Raw genomic sequence first — 22,406 nt, forward strand, 5'->3', positions numbered from 1 at the left:
AACTATCGGCCTCTTTCAGCTCTCTCAAGAACAAGTTATTACGTCAGCTAAATAAAAAGAGTCTGTCTCTGTAATCACACATCTCCATGTGTAAGTACTAATGCATCGCTTCACACTGCATTCTAAACCAGCCCCAGACAATCTTTGTCAACAGCAGATCAACAAATAATTTGCAAACGGCCTTCATTGCAGAGAGGATCATTTCCATCCGGAACCTGTTGAAAACGAGACCCTAGGGGGGGGGACGCCATCCATTATAGCCACATCAAAATGAAAGTTGCCCTGTGTGAAAGGGATTGGCAGAATAGAGGTTGATCATAATTGCCTAGTTCACGAGGGCCCGGGCAGATTTCCTCTGCCAAATCTATTCTTCCAATCCAAATCTGTCTCCGATCAGCCTGTTCTCAAGGCTGCGTGGTGTGATGATGCTGCTAGCTTCGGGGAGGAGGGAAGCAATGGATAGACTCCATTCTGCCTGCATGGCTTCTCTATGGAGGAAGACTGAGATTTTCAGATTAATGAAAGCTCGCCTCCTTTCCCTGTCAGGGGCAATATCTTCATGCCAGATATTGTCTCTGTGTTGTTACCACTAAACATTGTTCCTTCCCCACTAGCCATCTTCACTGGTTTCTATTAAATACATATTGTGAAATAAAATCTATGTCGTCTGGCCATCCGTTGTGTGTTAATGTTCTCTCATAATTGCATGTGGACATGTTGTGGTGGTGTTAATAGCCATTAAATGTGTAAGCCTGTGGCAGAAGATGAATGGATCCTAAAGGCATTGTTGCCATGAACAGCAGGATGGACAGCTGTTCCCTTCCATGACAGTCATTTAACTTTGAGGAGAACCTGGGATAATCACTTGATATATTGGGTGTGTTTGTGCAGAGACACTTGCATCATTTGGTACATTGGAGGAATAGGAGGCAGTAAAGTGGTTTAGTCCTTAATAACGTTAATGGAGTAATGATTTTTACTTTACGTAGTTGTTTGCCGGCAAATGCCATGTGTTCATTTTAAAAACCTTTTTAAACGCGCATTTACATTTACACTATCAATGACTTTTGGAATTGAAAATAATTCCTTTGGTTGAGGTTTTCAAGCATTGGTTATTGCCTACACTTCCCCATGATCAAAATCATGGTCACCAGTATAATGACTCAGAAATCCAAAAGTCCTACCTGAGTGGCCTCCCACCAGCACTCCCTCTCCCCTCCCCTCTCCGCCCCAGCCCAACCCCTTCCCCATGTCTTTGATGTCTGGAGTAATTAGCCATCACCTGTGAAGTAGAGAGGGGAACCAAGGCACCTCTGTGTAGCACTCCATTTTTCCTGCTAATGATGATAGTTTCTTCCAGGCAACGTTCCAGCGCATTGCCTATCAAATGTGGCGAAACGTGCGGCCCAGACCTCCACAGTGGCACTGCCCGACAGGAGAGATACCTACCTGCAGGATTTTATTAGCCTCCTTGCTATCTCCTCCTCACAAGACTGACCTGAGAAAGGTCAAGCGCAAATGCTTTCGGATGTTGATTCTTCCTCGCTGTGGATCAATTTGATTTGCGAGCAACATTTTGGCAAAGAGAAAATTGGGTACACAAATGATGTGCCCACAAATAGAGGCTGTTTTAATACAAAACAATTGCTATTAATCCAGCAATGATACATTGCACTGTATGTAACACATTGCTGAATGATATTGCTCCATGGTGCCTTACAGTAGTAATGCTTATCGTGTAATGCTTGTTCTTTATGGCAGATGTACATTGTCATTACCCCCACTTACTTTGATTAAAAAGCCATCTTTACACAAAGGGGGGCAACGTAATACCTCTCCCCCATTGATTTTATGAAGCTTGTTGATGCATGTCAGAATGGCAATAAAGCCTCTACACTGTGCCAATGTCAGTCCACACCTCTGACAAGCTTGTATGTTAAATGCCTGCTATGGGATTTAGCATAATGTAAAGGCATTAAGATGGTCCTTCATTTATTTTGAGGGGAAGGGTTGGGAGGGTTGGGCAAGAGAGTAATTGTGAGATGTTCCATAGGGTCCACTGGATTGTGAATAAATTGTACAACCTTGTGTGAAGACTTAGCCATTTAATAAACACACAGCCTTTTCCCTCACTGAGCAACGGACAGGTGGGTTAAATAAACCACAATTTATGAGAATGATTCCAATATCATCAGTATGATAATTGGTTTCTTCTGCTCTGTCATGAAGAAATACTGTTCGCTGACCAATATTCTAAATTGCAGTGAACATCACAGAAACAATGTAACACGGTATTTTGACCTCTTTGCATCAGACCATTTTTTAGCTAAGCCCCGCACACACTTCAACTCAACAGCTTAACCTACCACCTAACTGAGCTTTTAGTTGTCACTTGCTTGAGCTCGTTCAATCGATAGACCACGCAAGGCCGTGTCACATTAAAGTCAGATGTCTCCATTGAGATCAAATGGGCTTCTTGGCCTTTGTATGGAAAACGCTCCAGAAGACACATGTGATGAACATGCCCTTTCAGGGCAGCAGAGTGGACTAGTGGTCAACATAGTACAACTGCTCCCTGGACAGTCACAGACAGCCATGGATGAATGCTGACAATTCTTGGTTCCCAGAAGGTTTCAGGTAGGTTAAGAACAACATGCCACTACCTCTTTTTTTGTCAATTTTCTTCGTTTTCTTAGACAGTAACTCTCTTATAATCTGAACGTTAGGAAAGTTCTTCCTCGTCTCCTTGCAGTCACCTCTATGACAGCGGCACACCCTGCCTGGCTGCATCTACATCAACGTAGGATGCATTGTAAGTGTAAAAGGGTTGGTCATTGTCGCATGCTACTGTCATAGAGCCGGCTCCCACTGTGCTCAGCCAAGGAAATTAATTGGAGACATGAAAGGTGGAGTAACATTTTGTGAGGTGTGCTCAAAAGTTACACATATAACCTAGCTGGTAATCAAAGGCCAAACCAGTGGAATGAAATGGCAGGAAGGGACAGAGTAGATGGCAATTCAGGAAATGATTACTTACCTGCAGCAGTACCTCCGAGGGCAAGAGAGGACTATGAACGACATAGGCAATCAACAAAATTGTGTTGAAAAAGTGTCTCGAAAAGGTTCACCATTAATAATGGCGGAGTTCGTTTGGCTGAGGTGTGCAACCTTGCGTAAAAGGACGAACCTGTTGACATCAATTATGAAAGGTGCAAATCTATCCATTAACTTGAGTACTTTGTAATTTATATTAATTTAATCCTGTTCACACTTCCACTGTGGTACTGTAGCTCTTAACCCTGTCAATAGATGAAAGCCCAGATCCTTTTCTCTCATTTCAGCTCATATTCCCCAGTTCAAAGCTATTTCCCACATACCTCATTCAGAGCTTCTATCAAACTTCTGAAATACTTGGATGAAGGACCATACAAGCTTAATATTAAAATGCATCAAAACTTCTAAATGAATACTGATTTGACTGCTACACAGTTCGACTGAGTTGTATATAGCCAAACTTTGGCCTTATAGAAAGGTTATCCCTGGCTTTCTCTGGCTTGCTGTACTATCAGTGTGCTCCAGAGAGTACCAGCATGCCACAGAGCCAGTTATTCTGACAGAACCAGTCCAACTAACAGAGGGAGCCAGAGGGAAGGTGCTGTATGTGTCAAGCGTAAATACCAAACTCTGATCAAGCCAATCATGGCACCCTGCGAGCGTCATCTGATTGGCTTGGCCTTGCGTCAGGGAACACTCTCTCTCCCCCCGATGGCCATTACAGAATCCCATCATGGCCAGAGTCATTTTCTCTCTCTTGATTTCTGGTTCCAGTGAGAAACCAAGTGTGTGATAAAACTAAATGCTACTTGTTACATTTAGGCAGTGTTGACTTCTAAATGCCTTCTGTCTGGCCGAACTGGGCTCTTATGTCTGCCGAGCTGGGCTCTTCTGTCTGGCCGAGCTGGGCTCTTGTGTCTGGCCGAGCTGGGCTCTTCTGTGTGGCCTAGCTGGGCTCTTCTACAGGCCTGCAAATGGGGAGGAAGTCCTGGGGAGTGTGGAGGCAGGCATGTGGCGTAGGGAGGCAGGCCTGAGGAGTGGGCAGGCAGGCCTGTGGCATAGGGAGGCAGGCCTGAGGAGTGAGGAGGCAGGCCTGTGGCGTAGGGAGGCAGGCCTGGGGAGTGAGGAGGCAGGTCTGTGGCGTAGGGAGGCAGGCCTGAGGAGTGGGGAGGCAGGCCTGTGGCGTAGGGAAGCAGGCCTGAGGAGTGAGGAGGCAGGCGTGAGGAGTGGGGAGGCAAGCCTGTGGCGTAGGGAGGCAGGCCTGAGGAGTGGGGAGGCAGGCCTGTGGCGTAGGGAGGCAGGCCTGAGGAGTGAGGAGGCAGGCCCGAGGAGTGAGGAGGCAGGCCTGTGGCGTAGGGAGGCAGGCCTGAGGAGTGGGGAGGCAGGCCTGGGGCGTAGGGAGGCAGGCCTGAGGAGTGGGGAGGCAGGCTTGAGGAGTGGGGAGACAGGCCTGGGGAGTGGGGAGGCAGGCCTGAGGAGTGGGGAGGCAGGCCTTAGGAGTGGGGAGGCAGGCCTCGGGTGTAGGGAGGCAGGCCTGAGGAGTGGGGAGGCAGGCCTGCGGAGTGGGAAGGCAGTCCTGGGGCGTAGGGAGGCAGGCCTGAGGAGTGGGGAGGCAGTCCTGGGGCGTAGGGAGGCTGGCCTGAGGAGTGGGGAGGCAGTCCTGGGGCGTAGGGAGGCAGGCCTGAGGAGTGGGGAGGCAGGCCTGAGGAGTGGGGAGGCAGTCCTGGGGCGTAGGGAGGCCGGCCTGAGGAGTGGGGAGGCAGTCCTGTGGCGTAGGGAGGCAGGCCTGAGGAGTGGGGAGGCAGTCCTGGGGCGTAGGGAGGCCGGCCTGAGGAGTGGGGAGGCAGGCCTGAGGAGTGGGGAGGCATGCCTGGGGAGTGAGGAATCCTCTTGGACAGAGGTCGGTCCCTCTGTTTGATGTACAAAGGGAGTTCAACAGAGAATCAGGAGGAACAACACTTCTGCTGTTTTGTTTATAGTTTAAATGCATTGCCCAATTAATGTTATTTTTGTAAATGGCCTCCATTGCCAATCAGTGCAATCCACATTGCATCTGTATAGATTAGAGACCCCTTGTCGATTAGGATTTGGGCTGGGGGTTGTGAGGGAAATGCAAATGAATGATAATTGAGCCGATCATCTGATGAACCTCTGAATCCATTAGATAACTAAGCACCAGTAGATCACTGATGAAACTGAGGAAGGACCATTAATTCCCTAATGAAAGAGGTCTCCTCCACTGGGGGTGTGTCAAAGGGACTTGCTAATGGACCTACCTCAGCACAATCATGCTGTTAGTCTATTGCTCCCCCCAACTGAAACCAAAACTATTGAAGAGCTTCTGTTGTTGTTCATGTCGAGTTTGTCATCCTGTTGGCTCTATAGTGAATGACACAGAGGTGGCAAAATCTAAAATCTGAACATGTAACAAGCAAAGAAAGATCCATCCTCCACTGTGAAGTGTATAGCCCTCAGCAGTTGATCAACATCGCTGTTTTGCATTTGAGGGCATAAAGCACCTTTAAAACATTCAAACGGATAGGCCATTGGGGAAGATGGTGCCTGGTCCCAAGAAATCACACACACACACACACCCTCTCATAGAACAGCTATTTTTAGACCTGGCTCGACACCCTCAAATGAGCCATATCTTGTGCTCTGCTTAGCCAGGTCCTTATTTGGAAAAGCAAAGAGTCAATGAATGCCAATGAGGCGGATCCCCCTGGGCATTTGAGCTCTATTCTGGGATGATAACTATGGGCAGCCTCCAAGGGGAAGAGCGAGCAACCTCGTGTTTATTTCCCAGCCCGTTATTTTCTCCTATGTCGGAGAATGATTTGTCTAATCTCTCATGAAATACCTTTTTAGTGGAGGAATGGCGGTGGCGACTCTCAAAGCCCTCCTGCTGGCCACTCACAAATATCATTGGCTAATTAATGGCTATTTACATCTCAGTCTTCTGGAACAGAATGGACTCCTCCTATGCTATTTATTCTCAGCCATAAAGAATCATAAAACAATAAATGTTTTTTTCTCCTTCATCTACATGGAAATAGAGAGACGTATTAATTTTTGTTTTGGACAGAAACTGGAATTCCACTTTGGTAGTTTAAATAAGCATTCAAGCGGCAGTTATTGAGGAAGTTCTGAGGAGAAACTTTAAAAAGTTCAGCAAAGTGAATCTTAAGGGGGTTTCAGAGATTGTTGGAATCTGTTTCAAATGTTAATCACCTCTAGACACCCCTGTCTGAAGAGAAGGTGCTGTCAGTGAAGTTTAGAAGAAGCTTGGAGATGTGCCAGGTCTCTGTTCTGTTAGATGCCATGTTTCCACTCTTCCACACACCATGGACAGCCAATTAGGAGGAGATTTCTGTCCATAAGCCCCAGCTATGTCAGAAGTATGACCAGTGACAAGGTGTAATGAGACACATGGCCTTTCCCTGGTGGCATTAGTCAGCCTAAGAACAACCACAGCCACAATGACCGACCGAGTTCAACTTCTGCACACCCGGATGATCAAAGAGCCCCATTTCTGTTGAAGCCCAAATCTAATCGCTTGACACCCTCTACCAAAGGTAACAAACAACTTTCAGGATGGTTACCCCTCATAGCCTGTTTCTCATCAAGTGTTTGTTGTGCCCAATGGAATCCCGCAGCAAAGGATGCCAATTCTTTCCCTCAGGTGGAGGAGAATGGTCTTCTGCTCTGGGTCCACGGGGGCCAGTTGGGCTGCATTGTCACCCTAAACAACAAAGGGCCGTACTGAGTTCCTGGGATCATTATTCTCTCATGAATTACCCACAACCCCCGCAAAAAAACTCCTTCCCAAGGCCGTGAGGTGGCACACCGTCGGTGGGTCATTGTGTTTCTTCACCGACGAGGATGATGCTCATGGTTTATGCATGGAGGTCTTTTCTCTTTGAAACACAGAGAGAACGAGCAGCGTGAGTGGCGCCATAGAGCCTGAGTGAATGCTTCGAGATCTGTTTATTGACATCTGGTTGTTTTCTATTCTTCTCTGTAATCCATGGCAGCCCTGGTTGTTGTCATCATCTGAACCTGGTTGAGTGGCTGGGATCCATTTTGTTTCTTTGTGTGTGCTTCATTGTCTGCCATCTGCCTCCTGAAAATGAAACCACCATGTCAATTTCTGTGTCCTTTTGTTCTGGCACAGATCACTCGCACCCACCCTGAAATGGGAAATGGATGTGACTTACATGTTTAGGACTGCGTGAGGTTTTGAAAATAATTAAATGTATTTTATGTTAGTATCTAAGAGGGTGGTATTGTTATAAGAATATGTAGCTGTATTCAACTTTGCAAAATAAAAGTGTTCCATTTTGATGCACTGAGTGCTAAACCGAGTGAAATGGAATAATGTTCTGGCTGCAACCATGCCATTAAGGGAGGAAAAATGGATTTTGTGAAAAACAACCAAACGACAAAGAGGTAGAAAGGTTATTTTAAAAAGCCTCCCATCTGTCCATTTTTATGGCTCCGAATCCGTCAGTACTTCTAAATGAATAGGGTCACCTCTACGTCAACATTGTGAAGTAAAACCCAGTAATATGCCTTCAGTAAAAAGCTACAATGCTGCCACTTCAGCTATCTTTGGCTTTATCCAACACTGACTGAATCAGGAGTGTATTCACAGCTCTTAGTTATCACTCACTGGAGTTTGAGTCATGTGAGCGCATCATCACTAGGCTGTGAAAGGAAAATGTCACCTCCACAGGAACAGGATGGAGAGGAGAGGGGCCTCTTAAGTGGAAGTACATTGTCGTCAATGCTTTCCAAAAACAAAACCCAAATTAATCACAAAGGTTGTTTGCTATCACGCACAGCCTTGGGCAATTCAATCACTCCAGGGCGCCATTAGTGCTGTTGCCAAGTTTGAAAAAAGTACAAAGATGGAAACAAGTATGAGGTCATTAGTGATGTCATACATTTTGGCATGAAGAGGATCTCTATGGTTGAACAACCTTTTCTTCAATTCACTGATCATTGTTTGTCTTTCATCAATCCACATCCAATTTAAAACCAACCCCAGTAAAGTAAGTTAAATGTCTGACAGAAGCTAAACTGGATTTATTGGCTAATGGTTGTGATATCCTGTACAGCTTCTGGTTGAAGGCCGTGGGCAAGGTGCATTTTGAGAGTACAAGCAGAACCACAGTGGCACAGTTACAACTCTATTTTCAACAGAATTGTTGACTCAGCCAAGTCATGGCACAAATTGGATCTTCCACAGAGCCAAGCTTGTTTGATCAAGTGATCTGTGACACAACATGCTGGGAAGGTTTTTGTTTAAATCAGCGCTGTCTATTACATAACCCATTATGATGTATGATGTTGCTTATATATGATTTGAGAAGCATGTGTAAGGCATTTGAAGACTTTATGAATGCTCTATAAAGCCTTTATAATCTTGTCTCAGTGTATGCATATTCGTGTGCATCTACAATTACTTTAAAAGCCACTTGATAACATTAAAAGCTCATGACTAAAATGGAAATGTGTCAACTTTTCTAAACTGGCAACTTGTTTTTGCAACTGCCACATGATGAATCTAGGGCATGATGATAAATGTACCTTTTGCATAATGCAATAGTAAGATGAAGGAGTAGGGATAGGAACTTTAGTCTGACAATGTCAGACAAAAAAGATCCATTCTAAGCATCATTTCTGACAGCATCCTTACAAGTCACCATCTTTTCAACTCCACTGTCTGTCAGATTGACAGGCCAGTAAAACAAAGGGGAATCCGTTCTATTATTCACAACATACCCAACATATACACGTGTTAATCTCACTTCTTCTCCACATTTAAATCCAGTTAGTGACATGGGAGTGCATTTTCATGTCAAATTAGCTGTTCCACGTCTTGAAACACCATGTCGCTGTTCATGGTGCTGAATTCACATAGGTAGCATACAGCCTAGTTGTCGGAAAACGATGTAAACAAATCAGAACAGGCTACCTTTCCTGGGCTACCTCTATAAACATACAAACAACTGACTTTCGTTCATTACGATACAATAATAGGAGTCATACCAAATAGGCTACTATATGACTAGTGCAATTACGCGATTCACATAGGGAAGGAGAAAGAGAAGCATATGATCGATCATTGGTTGAATACAATTCGGCAGTCTGTTGTCAGACGTGGGCATAGTCACTACACTAGTCTATGGATATTATGGCTGGATGCGATTATCAGTTACATCCGTGGATTTAGTAGGTGAGTAGCTCATCCTTTTGATGTGTTAGTTGAAACAAAATCTAGCAACATTGTGAGAAAATGAAATATATATTTTGCCCATTCATTTTGAAGGACACGTGCTTATTTGTCTGCCACATTTTTGTGTTGCCGCTTGATCTATGGGTGTTCTTTTGTTCATGGTTGGAGCGATTATTGCATATACATAAAAATACTATACAATACTATACATACTTAACATTAGATATCCTTCGTTTTCGAGACAGAATAAGCGTGTTCTGTAAAGGAAGCATCTTTGATTGACTTGGCAATGAGCCAATCTCTTATTGGAAGTTGGTTGGTGCTGTACAGGGTTATTTAAACAAATAGAAAGTCAATTTGAGCGAATTAGTGGTTTGTTTATTGGCAACAATCTGACAATTATTTGGGTAAAAAATGATAGCCTTCCCTGTTCCGTGGTAAGAACAATGAAATCGCGCTTGTTTTCTTGGTTCGCTTTTTAAATATTGTAGTTTAGAGACATTTGCATTCGAATGTGTTTCGAAGCCTTAACACAAAGGTTAAAATAGTGATGATGGTTTCTTTTACATTCAGTGCGTTTCCATGATCATAGTTCATGGTTGCAAATAGAGGCATGAATAGCCTATGCCATATATACTCTACAGCTGCGTTCCCCAACTGACGATTTTATTTGACCAGCAAATCAGCTCCAATGGATTAGAATTGTGGAAATCTTCCAAAGTATTCCCATGCATAACACAAACATGGGATCTATTCAAATGTAAGAAATGTTTATAATTATTATGTTCTAGTAACATATTATGTCTGTTTTGGGCTTCTTGCGGTCAATTTACAAATGATTATGTTCTGGCCCCTTGACCATCAGAGAAAAAATCGTCCCGCAGCTGAATCTATTTGATGATCCGTGCTCTACAGGTCAAAATGCCTCTCTCAGTAGGTTTGTGTGTTGGCTTCAACAACCTCCAACTATCAAGCTTTTCTTAATTACCAGAATCCATTTATATTTACCAAGCCTCTCTGGAGTACAAACCTACTTCTTTCTCACTTTTAATTTGTGTGCACTTCAATGCACAGGTCCTTATTTGGTCATTCAGATAACAATAATAATGCAATCTTCCCTTTTCAGATCTGACGTGGTACCCCAGTATGTTAATTAACGGGTATCATATTGGCTCAATGTAAAACTCTGCATTTGGGCTAGAGCAAAACTGTTATTCACAACACAATGAATCAAATGTTCAGATTAAGGTAACAGTTGTGAGGGCTACTGGGAGTCTAGGTTCCTTCTCTGGACTAGTTTCTGTTCACATTGCTGTTTTACCATGCTCACCTACTTCCCCCTATACAGTTTTAGACTTGAAGCAGAAGCTCCTATTCAGACAAGAGGGAGGCTTCTTCCTTTGTGAGAAAACACACTCATAGTCATGTTTGAGTTCACTGAACCACATGTTGTTTTAATGTTGCCTTGGCCTACGTTCACTCTTGTACAGTGTGATTCTCTCTCTCTCTTCTCTGTGACTGCTGCTCTCTGCTGACCCTCGTCTCGTTCTCTTGGATGGCCCTCGGCAGTTCTGCCTTTATATTGAATGTGTTTGGACACGCATGCCAGATCTAATACCACTGTCTGTCTCTTTTGCAGTGAAACAACCATAGGAAGAACAAAAAGGAATCTACACCGACTGAAGACGTTGTAAGTGTCTGATTACATTGTTCCTTGAATCAACATATAACATTTCACAAATAGTTATACCCAACACAGGCGTAACTATTACTACAATAAGTACCCTTAGGTAAAAATACCAGGACAGCGAGAAAACCCAACAAAACACGAACACCTCTCACAAATACAGAAGAACAAGCCTGCACAAACAGAAGCGGGCTAAACGAACTTAAATAACACCACCCTAACAACCAAACAGTAAACAGGTGAAAACAATTAGACAAAACCAAATGAACACTGAACAAAGGATCGGTGGCAGCTAGTAGACCGGCGACGACGACCGCCGAGCGCCACCCGAACAAGAAGGGGAGCCACCTTCGGTAACATTCGTGACACCTACTCAATAAAGTAGAATTTTTAAAAAGCCTTTATATATTGTCGCATGCAATAATCTGTACTCTTAATAATCATAATTATTGTTCTTATTATTATATTTTGCCAACTCCACTGCAATTCCCTGATTTAGGAATACCACGTTTCTCGACCTTTTGCGTGAATCACAGGTTGATGTCAATGGGAGATTTATGCAAAATGTGGCTTATATGCTCTTACTGTATCTACATGCATTTAGCCTATAGCGCCTGAGCAGTACACACACAGTGAGATACTCCATGGGACATCTTATTGAATCATTTTAAAAGCAGCTGACGTACATACTGTCACTCAACCTACCGTATCAAGTTAGTGAATTGACCAGGGAACCAGAATCCAGAATGCCTGATGTCCTCTGGTCTCATTTGGGATGCAGACATTGTACTGCTGCCTGCTCTAATGAGATCTCTTGGTTGGAGAATCTAATATTCACCACTGAGGCTACAACATGGCCCCCAAGTCAGTGACTCTGAAGACTGTATGATAATCCAATGGAGTGGAGTCATCTGTGATCAAGAAGAACTAGCGAGGCAATAGAATAGAGCCACACTCCAGAGGAGAATGTTCTGTAAGGGATCTGTAGTGTGTGTCGAATTACCAATAGATGGCAGTGAAACATGATGACTTCTTCTCTCCACAAGTCCTGATTTAGGATCAGTTTTTCCTTTTAGATCACAATGAATATGATTACATGAACAGGGAAAGCTGATCCGAGATAAGCAGTCTTATTCTGAGTCGCTTGACACATACGGCCCTTCGTCTTTACAGTAGAGTATATATGTTTGGTCGTTTTTGCTTGTGGCTGGTGGCTGGTTTGGAAGGACAGGCAGCTACAGTACAGAGGTGAGTAATTAACACTGCCTCATTTGACATGATGGAGTACCCAGTGTGTGTGTGTGTCCCAATGCGTCTTCAAGGCTCTTTGCTGCTGTCTCCCCACCACCACCACCCTGATCCCCTTCTCCAGATCCCCCAGCCTCATCCTATTAGCTGGCATATTAACCACCACCCATGTTTTATGATCGGGACATAATCCCACCCTGTCATGGTGTTCTGTCATTATAGTAAGACAAGTCTCCTTGCTACCGTCCTTGTGTTTACTCTTTGCCAAGTTAGTCCCTCCTCTTCTCCACATAGCCTCCCCACCTTTGAGGCAGGGACAGGGGTGTACTGGCAACAATCACACCCCCTTAATCCATTTAGATCCAGGACATACGTAATCCGGCCAGTGTTTCCTGGCATTAAGTGCATATCCACACTTAACATGTTGTTGTGGGAAATGGGCCAGATCTGATGGGAGGACAGTAGCAGGTTTATAGGCTCTCTCACCACCAAGGTAGATCCTATCAGTGTGTCAGTGTCTCATAACACCTTCCATAGGCTTTGGGCTTTGGGGCAGTCGCCTGGCCCTGTTCCACAACACTGATCCTGGCGTGATTCTGACAATCTCACCCTCTATCTGGGGGAAGCCCTATGAGGGTTCCCATCACCTGCCTCTACTTGTGTTCTCCATTCATTAGTGTGGGAGACTGGGATTGCAGTGTTTAGAGAGCTTGCGCCCACATAGATTATGCTAAATGGTATCAGTATAAGATATTGTCACAATCACAGATTTGCAACAAAGCCATGAAATATTGGGTTTGAGCCAGGTGACGAGTTGAACCAGGGAACACTTGTTATGATTTAGTGTTTTCCTCTGATACTTGTTATTAACTTTACAGTTTACCGGCTCACTGAGAGTCATCAATCTGCTGGTGGATGTCATCTTGCTCTCAGCTCCCAGCTGCTTGGAGAGACTGACAACCATCTCATTCACTCAGTGCTCAGTCAGTCATATCTCCCAGGGAGAGAGAAGTGGGTGGGATGGAGATAAGTGCTGCAAGATGGAGCCCCTTCATTTAATGCAGAGCAGATAGACATGCAACAGAAAACATTCACGGTCACACAGATTGATACGAACAACGTTGAATTCACTCTTGAGCATCGTAGTACTGTTTTGGTGTGAATATAGCACAGGGATTGGAGACAATTATAAACTTGGTTGTTCGAGCCCTGAATGCTGGTTGACAGCTGTGGTATGTCAGACCATATACCACAGGTATGACAAAATATACATTTTTACTGCTCTTATTACGTTGGTAACCAGTTTATAATAGCAGTAAGGCACCTCAGCTGTTTGTGGTATGTGGCCAATATATAACGGCTAAGAACTGTATCCAGGTACTCTGCGTTGCATCGTGCTTTAGAACAGCTCAACAGATTGGTCATATACCACACTCCCCAGGGCCTTATTGCTTAATTATAAAGTTGACAGAAAAACGTTGGTTCACAGAGTGTTGTAATTGATATGAGGAGCGGTGAGGATGAGGTGTAAGAAGGTTTTATGGGGATTTTTTACAGGGTGGATCCATCTCCCTAGCTGTCTATAACCAGACTCACTACGTCCCCCTCCAGAGTGCATTAAGGTCTCTCAGAGTAGGCTTTCAGACCAGACCCATTTTAGACATAGTTCTCTCTCCCTCTTTGGCCAGGGTATTACAGCAACCAAAATGAGCTCCTCTTTCTCCGCAGACAAGGTTAGCATTCACCTGTGTTCCCTTGTCTAACGGGACAGGCTATGCTCCATGTTCCTCTTTTTATCTGGGACATTATAATATTTCATTTCCTCCCTAATTCGTTAAATCAGTCGCCGGGTCCCGCTTCTCAGATAGGGCCGGGGAGGCACCAAACGCAATTCACATCTCCTTCCTTCTCCTCGGTTTCTGCACCATGCAAAACTCTGGGATTGTTCTTTAATAACAGAGTGTGGATGTATCCAGGTTGCCATTGTGGGGCCGTAATTTAATACCTAATGTTGTCCCTTTGAGGAAATGACAGGGAAATTGAGGTCTCGCTTTGGAATGAGGTCTTGCGTGGATACTGTTTCCCTGAGAATAGGGCCTTTTTATCAAACAGAGTAGAACATTAGCAGTTTAGAGCATTAGCAGTTTAACTTTGGCAATTTGAGTTCTTCAGTCGTTCTTTATCTTGGTGTAGGTTGCCAAGTCAACCTCTCTCCCCAACCTTCATCCCAAGGAGCATTACGTTGCCTCAGCAAAATGGATGACTGAACGAAATGCAAATACAAAGCATGGTGAACGACGACACGTGTCAGCATTAAGCAGTGTCTAAATGATTCAAGGTCACGCAACGAGGTGGACGCACTGAGGTCAGTGACTGACGAGTGAGAAAGGCATGTATGGCATTAGCCCTGGTGGACCTTAGCCTAATCTGTCAGGGAGTTAGACCCAGAGCGCTGCTACCCTGCTTAATGAGAACCGACCAATCACATCTAATCACTACTAAAGCCTGCATCTCCACTGGCCTGGTCGGGGTGCACACAGGATTGTGGAACCACACGCGGTCTAATGGCGTAAGCCTTTTATTTCATAGCAGCAATGAAGGATCAGCCCGTTTAGCTTTTCTCATCACCTTCTTTCTTGCATCATCCTAAGTTTTCATCCCTTTATTTTATATTTCTATCCACCTTCGTTTGCTACAGCATGTTGAATGTACTGTTTTTTTACAGATACGTGTGCACTACACTGGGGGTTGGGCTGTGATGCTGTTGGCTGTGTGGCCTCTTCTTCTGGCTAGCAGACCGTGCTCAGTAACCAGTGAGCTGATGGGCATGTTTCTGTCAGCACAGCCTCTTGATCCTTATCCAGGGAGCAGTGAAACCACCCTCCGGTGAGGCTCAGGACAACGCTGATTGGGAAAAGCAACATCACTGTGTTCAAAATAGCTGCAGGGTTGTCACTTTCCAGAATGCTCCACTTCCCATGGCATTCGCCATGTCCTCTGTGAGCCAACGCGTCTCGGGCACATTGCGGTCACCATGCGGCTGGAGGAGGTTATGACAAATGCAGAGATGAATCCTGCGAATGTCCCGTGAGAAAAGTGTGTTCCTTGAGAATATTGTCTAAGCTGTCCAGGACATGTTTTTGACTCATTAGCCTTGTTACAGAGGAGTACAGTATATCCTTTACCAACCGAGGTCAGGTGACCACTGCATTGTAGGTATTTATGTACCCAAAGACCAATGGAACCATGTCAGATTCAGAGGCTGTGTTGTTTTGAGCAACTCCCTGAACCATCCAAAGTTTTCTGTGTCTGAAGCTGAACTTCTCACAGGGGAACCCAACACATCTCCAAGATGGATTCCTTTTCATGTGTTTGGTCTGGCCTTATTTAAGCCAGGGGCATTTCTTGATCTGCAGGCTTCTCTTTCCTCAGCGGGAGAGACTCACTTCAAAGGTGTGGCCAGTAAAATCAGGGCATCTTCATGCTCAACCGCAAGGTCTTCTGCTGAATGTTCTACTGTCAGTGGGATTCTCTAAACTTTCTGCCCTGGATGTCAGATATTGGAGAAACATTTTTTGATTCACCTGCAGCTATCGCGGTCACAGCATGTCTTCTCTCACATGTCTTGCTTATAGCTTTACTCTCTCAAGTCAAGTGGTAATGATAGACTCTGCCCTCTGCATTGACCTCCATTACTCAGTGTAGGTAAAGAGCTACCACCTTCACATGATACCTCCAAACCTTCAATCTCCTATGCAAAAACAGCAGGAGAGAGAAAGAGCCAGCAACAGAGACATAGAGAGGGAGAGGCAGAGAGAGCGAATGAGAGCTAGGGAGAGAGAGAGCAGTCCCTCGCATTAAGCAAATATTTTCAAGTACGGTGGCAGCGCTATGATGAGAAAAAAACGTCACTGAGGATCCTATCAGTGGGATCAGAGTGAGGATAGTATTAGTGGGATCAAAGTGAGAACTATGTAAAATATCTGGGGCAGGTTTCTTAAACTGTTCTGACATCAGCCAGCGGGGATTCATCCGGATGCCTCGTTGTGCCCAAAGCAGCTCCGTAGATCTACTAATACTAAGTAACATTTGGTTTGTTTAAAATGTTATAGATCACATTAGGAGGGAGGTTGAAATGGCTATATTTGTTGGGATGGGGAAATATGTGTGTGTGTGTGTGTGTGTGTGGCAGGGGGATATGCAGCCTTAGTCACTCTTTCCACACTTTTCAGGGAGTGTTATGGTGTTTTCTCCCCAGGATTAGTCCCACTGACTACAAGTAGGTCCACATTCACTACGGGGGAACAAACAGACTATGCAGCTCCACAACACTGTCAGACACACAATGTCTGTCTGGGACTTTCTTCTCTTCTCTTTCTTATCCCTCTCTTCCTGTGTGGAATAATGGCCTCCTCCGTTCATTATCTCCCTCCTCTCCAGGAAATCAATAGCGATGATAACAAGCTGAAGAGAGGTCCTCAGTCAAAACAGCCCATTGAGCCTAAATGTCACCGTTTGGAGTCCAAGATTGATTTATTCTGGCAAAATACTGGTTTCTATCTTGGAATTGCCTCCTTTCCTCATTCCCTCCCTCCTTTCTTTCATTCTAATCACGATTCAGGAGAGTGTGCTTTTACTTCTCTGTACTTTCAAAGTCTCGTCCAAAGTTCAAGTAAGCAAACATTTTACTTCCTCAATCTCAGCCCGCAGGGGGCTTTAAACGAGAACTCCTAATGGACGGCCTGATTTAAGCCACCACAGCGCAACTACTTTAGACTCATAACGACACGCGCTGATGGCTTGGTTAATTACGCTGAATTGTGTGTTTAGCAAACAATCTGTCTGGGAAATATTTAAACAGACTCAATCACAGTGATAATGCCTTTTCCACTTCAGACTTTGCAATCAGCAAAGAGCTCAGGGTCCAACTCTTGGATGGATCGACATGGCTACTCAGAACTTTCTGTAGGTGCTTTTAACGCTTCATGCTTTTAACCTCTGACACAGCTATGGGTTTTCAACGGTGTGACGGTGTGTTGCCAATTTCATATGCAACTCAATGCACACAATATACCTCCATAACTTAATCTCACTCTGCCTCCGTGAGAGCCTGCTAAGCTAATGGGGGTCCGTAGTGGTTTTAAGAGGTAGTCCTTTTAGTGTTTTTTTCCCACATCATTTGTATGTTTTATGTTTAATGTGCTTTCTTGGGCTCCTTTGGGATATAGCTCCATATCCATTCTCTCAGAATGAAGGTTGAATCTACTTTTGTGTTTTTAGGAACACATTATGCATTTGGGCGCTGTCAGTCACATGAATCTGTGGGAGAGTAAACTTATCTCCAGGCAGGGCCAGATGAATATACTGTAAGGGCTTACCGGGCCTGAAACTCCTGGGCCCAGGCCCGTGGTGGGGCCAAGAGGCAGCAAATTATTATCTATTTTTTAAATATATATTATTTTTTAAATATATACTGTATATATTATATGTAGTATATATTTAGTATTTTTTCACTGCAACCTCCAACCACAGAAAGACTTAGCCTGCTGCTGCCACTCTGCTAATCATCAGATGGGGGGATAGGAGGTAGGGGGCACCCTGGGTAATTGAGGGGCCCTGCCTTAATTGGGTAACTGATTAATAAAAAAAAAAACAGCTTCAATGCGCCTTGGCATAGATTCTACAAGTGGACCTAAACCATGCCAAGAAAATGCACCCCACACCATAAAACATACTTTGTATCCCTTGTTCACTCATGTGTTTCCTTTATTTTGGTAGTTACTGGTATGCCTACAGTTGGGAAGGCTGCTGTTTGGGCAGCATGCAAGCCATAGACATATCATCCATAGCAGGGTTTTATAACCTCTTACTGTGGCAATTTGCCTGCTAAACTCATGGGTACACTAGCAATGGCTGCCAGTCCTGACTTGAACGGGAAGTGCCATCTATGGATTATCTTTCTATGGTTGGTTGCGGCCTATGATTTCTTAATCCGGCGCTGTCCCCAGGCTATTGTGCACAGCTCATATAAGCCTGGGACATCAACGATTCAAAGTTGGCCTTAGTGGGAGTGACCATAGAATTATATGGCTGTGATTTTATAGAATAAAGTATTTACCATCATTAAATTTGAGCAAATCACACAACTGAGAGGCGTGGCTCTGTAAATGAGGTGCCCACCACGCATATAGGGGAGGATTAGGGGGAAGGTGTTGTGGGAGATGATTGGTTGGTAGATTAAGCCGATTAAGCCAATGCCTATGTACTGGGAGTTTCTCCCGGTCTTTCTGTATTGGCTAATGAAGGCAGAGTTTTCCGCCTTGGTATATCAGACTCTTTGCGCATTTGGGCGGAGGTGTCTGGGAACGAGATTAGTGGGAGAGTAACATTATGGCGACAGGTAGCCTAGTGGTTAAGAGTGTGGGCCAGTAACTGAAAGTTTGGGGACATACTGACTGGCAAGGTTCGTATCCCTTGCTTGCTAGCTAGCCAACTACGACTAACTTACAGTCACGTCAAAAAGTGCAGCCAGAATAACAACAAAGTAGCTGCATTTGCATTTGTTTAAGCTGCTTTCTAGTGACATTTATTTGGAGACATCCATAACAATGAGCTAATAAGTCACAATTTCACCTGGCATAGAAAATGTGCTCTTTCATCAGGACACTGTTGTTCACAGGAGCTAGCCAACAACACCGCTAACACAATCACTTCAAACTGACGCTGGAAAGACTGTAAACTAGCTGCACTTCATTTCGTTTCACCTGTTTTCTATTGATATTTCTGTGTATAAAGCCATAAAAATGATGCTGATTCATGATTTCGACTGGCTGAGAAAAGCTGCCTGCCTGTCTGTCTCATCCCAACTCCAAACAACTCATCCCAACTCATCCCAACTTCATCCCAACTCCAGACTCATTACTATGCGACAGCTGGAGATTGAATTTGAAGATTGAAACAATGTTGCAAATATAAGAGAGACAGACAGGAAGGTTTATACAAATCTCCGTGGTGAAAACAAAATGTTAGTCTAAAAGAAATGTGAAAATGTCTAGATGCTTTTTATAGTGGAGATCAAGTTTATAAATTGCCTGGCTGGGCTGATGAGACAGTGGATTGTGCAGTCAGATGGAACAGAGTAAATATACATTTTAATCTCATAGAGTTAGCGGAATAGATTTTGTGGAATAGACACCGGCTGGAATGCGGTTCTAACCAACCAGCCCGTTGTATACCTTCCGATAACTACCATCCAAATATAAATGGCAAATGCCAATGAAAAACCAGCACCACACCATCACACAATGTCTTGTTCACAGAGGAATAGGAGGAGTAGGTCTGCTGATTGTGAGTTGACTAGGTCCCTGCAGACTCTACAAACTGGGGGCTGCATCATTGCTCTGGTCTAGCTCCTGCTTCACAGAGGAAGAGGGAGAGAGATTTCTCAGCCCACGGACAGCAGAGCAGCCTGAAGCCAAAACACCCAGATGCTTATTTAATTCCGCGCTGGCTCACAGTGGGCTGTAAATTGAACATGGAAGCATAATTCTGGGTGTCTGTTTGTTGTGTTTAAACACTGGCGAGCCGTCTGCCGGCGTCGGTTCATCAGCCGCCCCCCCGACTTCCAGGTGGATCTCTGCCCCTCCCCACTGCAGAGGTGTGTGGAGCAGGAAAGGAACCCGAAACCAGCCCAGCACACTCGCTAAGGGGAAAGAGAGGGTAAACTGAAAAGATTGCATATTTTTCTGTTAATGAAAGGATTCAGGAACTGAAAAATGTTTCAGCTCTGAAGAAACAGTGTTCATTTTGCACTGATCTCTGAGTCAAAAACTATGAAAAACAGAAGTGATTTCTCAGGGGAATGTCCGATTGAGGCCTGTGCTCACAGCGAGGTGTTTTGTAGCCAGCCATTGTATCAGGGCACCCGGCCTCTCCTCCACACAAAGACACAACGGTGCCGTCCCCTTTCCTCTCCAATGAGTCACAATAGTGGTGGTCACGAGGATGTCGGACATGGCACAGTTACCAACCCAGTGGGTGCCAGATGTGAAGGAAACCACCGTCGGCTTGTAAGAGCTTGTCTTGGTTATTCATTTAAACATGCCTTTGCATGTTCGGGTGGAACCACTAATAATGAGTCAATGTTCACAATGCAGAGTTGATCGAGGCGTCTGTCACCTCACTCCTTGGAGCTGTCCTTCTTTCTTGGAATTGCCCCCACTCCATCTCCCCACTCCATGCCTTCGCAGAATGACCCAACAAGGATACACCCTTTGTCCATTGGGATCTTATTGACTGTGTACTGTAGGAGTGTAACCTGCATGCTTTTTTGGTAACTGGATAACACATGCTACTGCAACTAAACAGGTAGTGTAGTGCAAAATGGAGGTCATTGGCAACCCTTTCTGTCTTAGTACTTCACTATGCCCTTCCTCTTTATGTCGGACTTGTGCTCTCTGCTGTCAAACATAAAAAGTGGTGGCAGATTTGAGCCACCATTTGCTTGTAATTAGGATTATCCATAATCTCAGAGGGTGAGTGAAAGTCTGTTATAAACTTGGTGGTTGGAGTCCTGAATGCTGATTGGCTGAAAGCCATATACCACGGGTATGAAAAACAGGTACTTTTTACTGTTCTAATTACGTTGGGAATCAGTTTATAATAGCAATAAGGCACCTTGGGGGTTTGTGGTAAATGGCCAATATCCCACGGCTAAGGGCTGTATCCAGGCACCTTGCGTTGCGTCGTACATAAAGAACCCTTAGCCATGGTATATTGGCCATATACCACATCCCCCTCAGGCCTTATTGCTTAAATATACTCTGTTACATCCTGTATTGGTTTTATTTTTTATTTTCTACCTAGTTTATCACACTCTGCTCCTCGTTGATGTCATTCGCCCGTTCAGTCTGTATTAGGTGAGTGTTGAATGTCGATTAGCATTGCATAGAGAATAGGTTTGCAGTAGAGTTGCTAAGAAACCGCAGAGCTTCCCCAGAATGTGCTGTTATTTCTGATAACCACGTCACGGCTTTCACACCTCTGAGAATAAGTACAGCAGCCTAGACTTTAAAGACAAGGAGACCAAAGGAAGACAGAGTAGTTCTCCCAAGGATGGAAAATCATTCTGTCTCCAGTAGATCTGAGAATTTTGAAAGATGAGCATGCATTGTTGAGCTCTATCAGCTTTTGGGGTTGTTCTTTGATAAATCTCGCACAACAACACAGGCATAGGCATATAAGCCATTTTTAGTGTTCTAAAAATGTGTTGGGAGCTAGCATAACCCCCATGTCACCCTCTGCTCACTGAAGAGTGAGATGTAGCACATTGAAATGTCAGCTCCTCTTAGTGTCGTCAGTTTTGCTGAGGGCTGGGTATATGATTACCATACGGTTGGCGTTACCTCATCACCCTCCCCCCTGTGTATCTGCCTCTCTCCTCAGAGATACGGGGCAGAGGGACACAACACACACAGAGCACCACAGAATGTAGAGGAGAGTAGATCCGAGTCAGCCCGACTGTAATGGCTGACAGTCTGACACAACAATCAAGGCTGATGACAGTGAGCGGCCTGTGGAATTGGAATGGGTTGAAAAAATTTAGAGTGAGGTTTCATTATACATGGTTTAAATCGAATCAAATCAAATGTTATTTGTCACATACACATGGTTAGCAGATGTTAATGCGAGTGTAGCGAAATGCTTGTGCTTCTAGTTCCGACAATGCAGTAATAACCAACAAGTAATCTAACTAACAATTCCAAAACTACTGTCTTATACACAGTGTAAGGGGATAAAGAATATGTACATAAGGATATATGAATGAGTGATGGTACAGAGCAGCATAGGCAGGATACAGTAGATGGTATCGAGTACAGTATATACATATGAGATGAGTATGTAAACAAAGTGGCATAGTTAAAGTGGCTAGTGATACATGTATTACATAAGGATGCAGTAGATGATATAGAGTACAGTATATACGTATACATATGAGATGAATAATGTAGGGTATGTAAACATTATATTAGGTAGCATTGTTTAAAGTGGCTAGTGATATATTTTACATCATTTCCCATCAATTCCCATTATTAAAGTGGCTGGAGTTGAGTCAGTGTGTTGGCAGCAGCCACTCAATGTTAGTGGTGGCTGTTTAACAGTCTGATGGCCTTGAGA

At 44.4% G+C, this 22,406-nt stretch overlaps 1 protein-coding gene across 3 annotated transcripts in view; it reads left to right on the forward strand.

The window, feature by feature from the left end:
• LOC110490458 (synaptotagmin-1) overlaps positions 1-22,406 on the forward strand; it is a 213,885-nt gene that overhangs the window by 60,118 nt on the left and 131,361 nt on the right. For 2 of the 3 annotated variants that reach the window (XM_036944838.1, XM_036944841.1), the window contains exon 2: positions 10,935-10,985. The gene's annotated coding sequence lies outside the window, so the exon portion shown is untranslated. Of the gene's footprint in view, positions 1-8,995; positions 9,296-10,934; positions 10,986-22,406 lie in introns of those variants that run through there. The other variant, XM_036944839.1, reaches the window with a different exon arrangement.

This window comes from Oncorhynchus mykiss, chromosome 15 (assembly GCF_013265735.2).
Source record: "Oncorhynchus mykiss isolate Arlee chromosome 15, USDA_OmykA_1.1, whole genome shotgun sequence".
Lineage (NCBI taxonomy): Eukaryota > Metazoa > Chordata > Actinopteri > Salmoniformes > Salmonidae > Oncorhynchus > Oncorhynchus mykiss.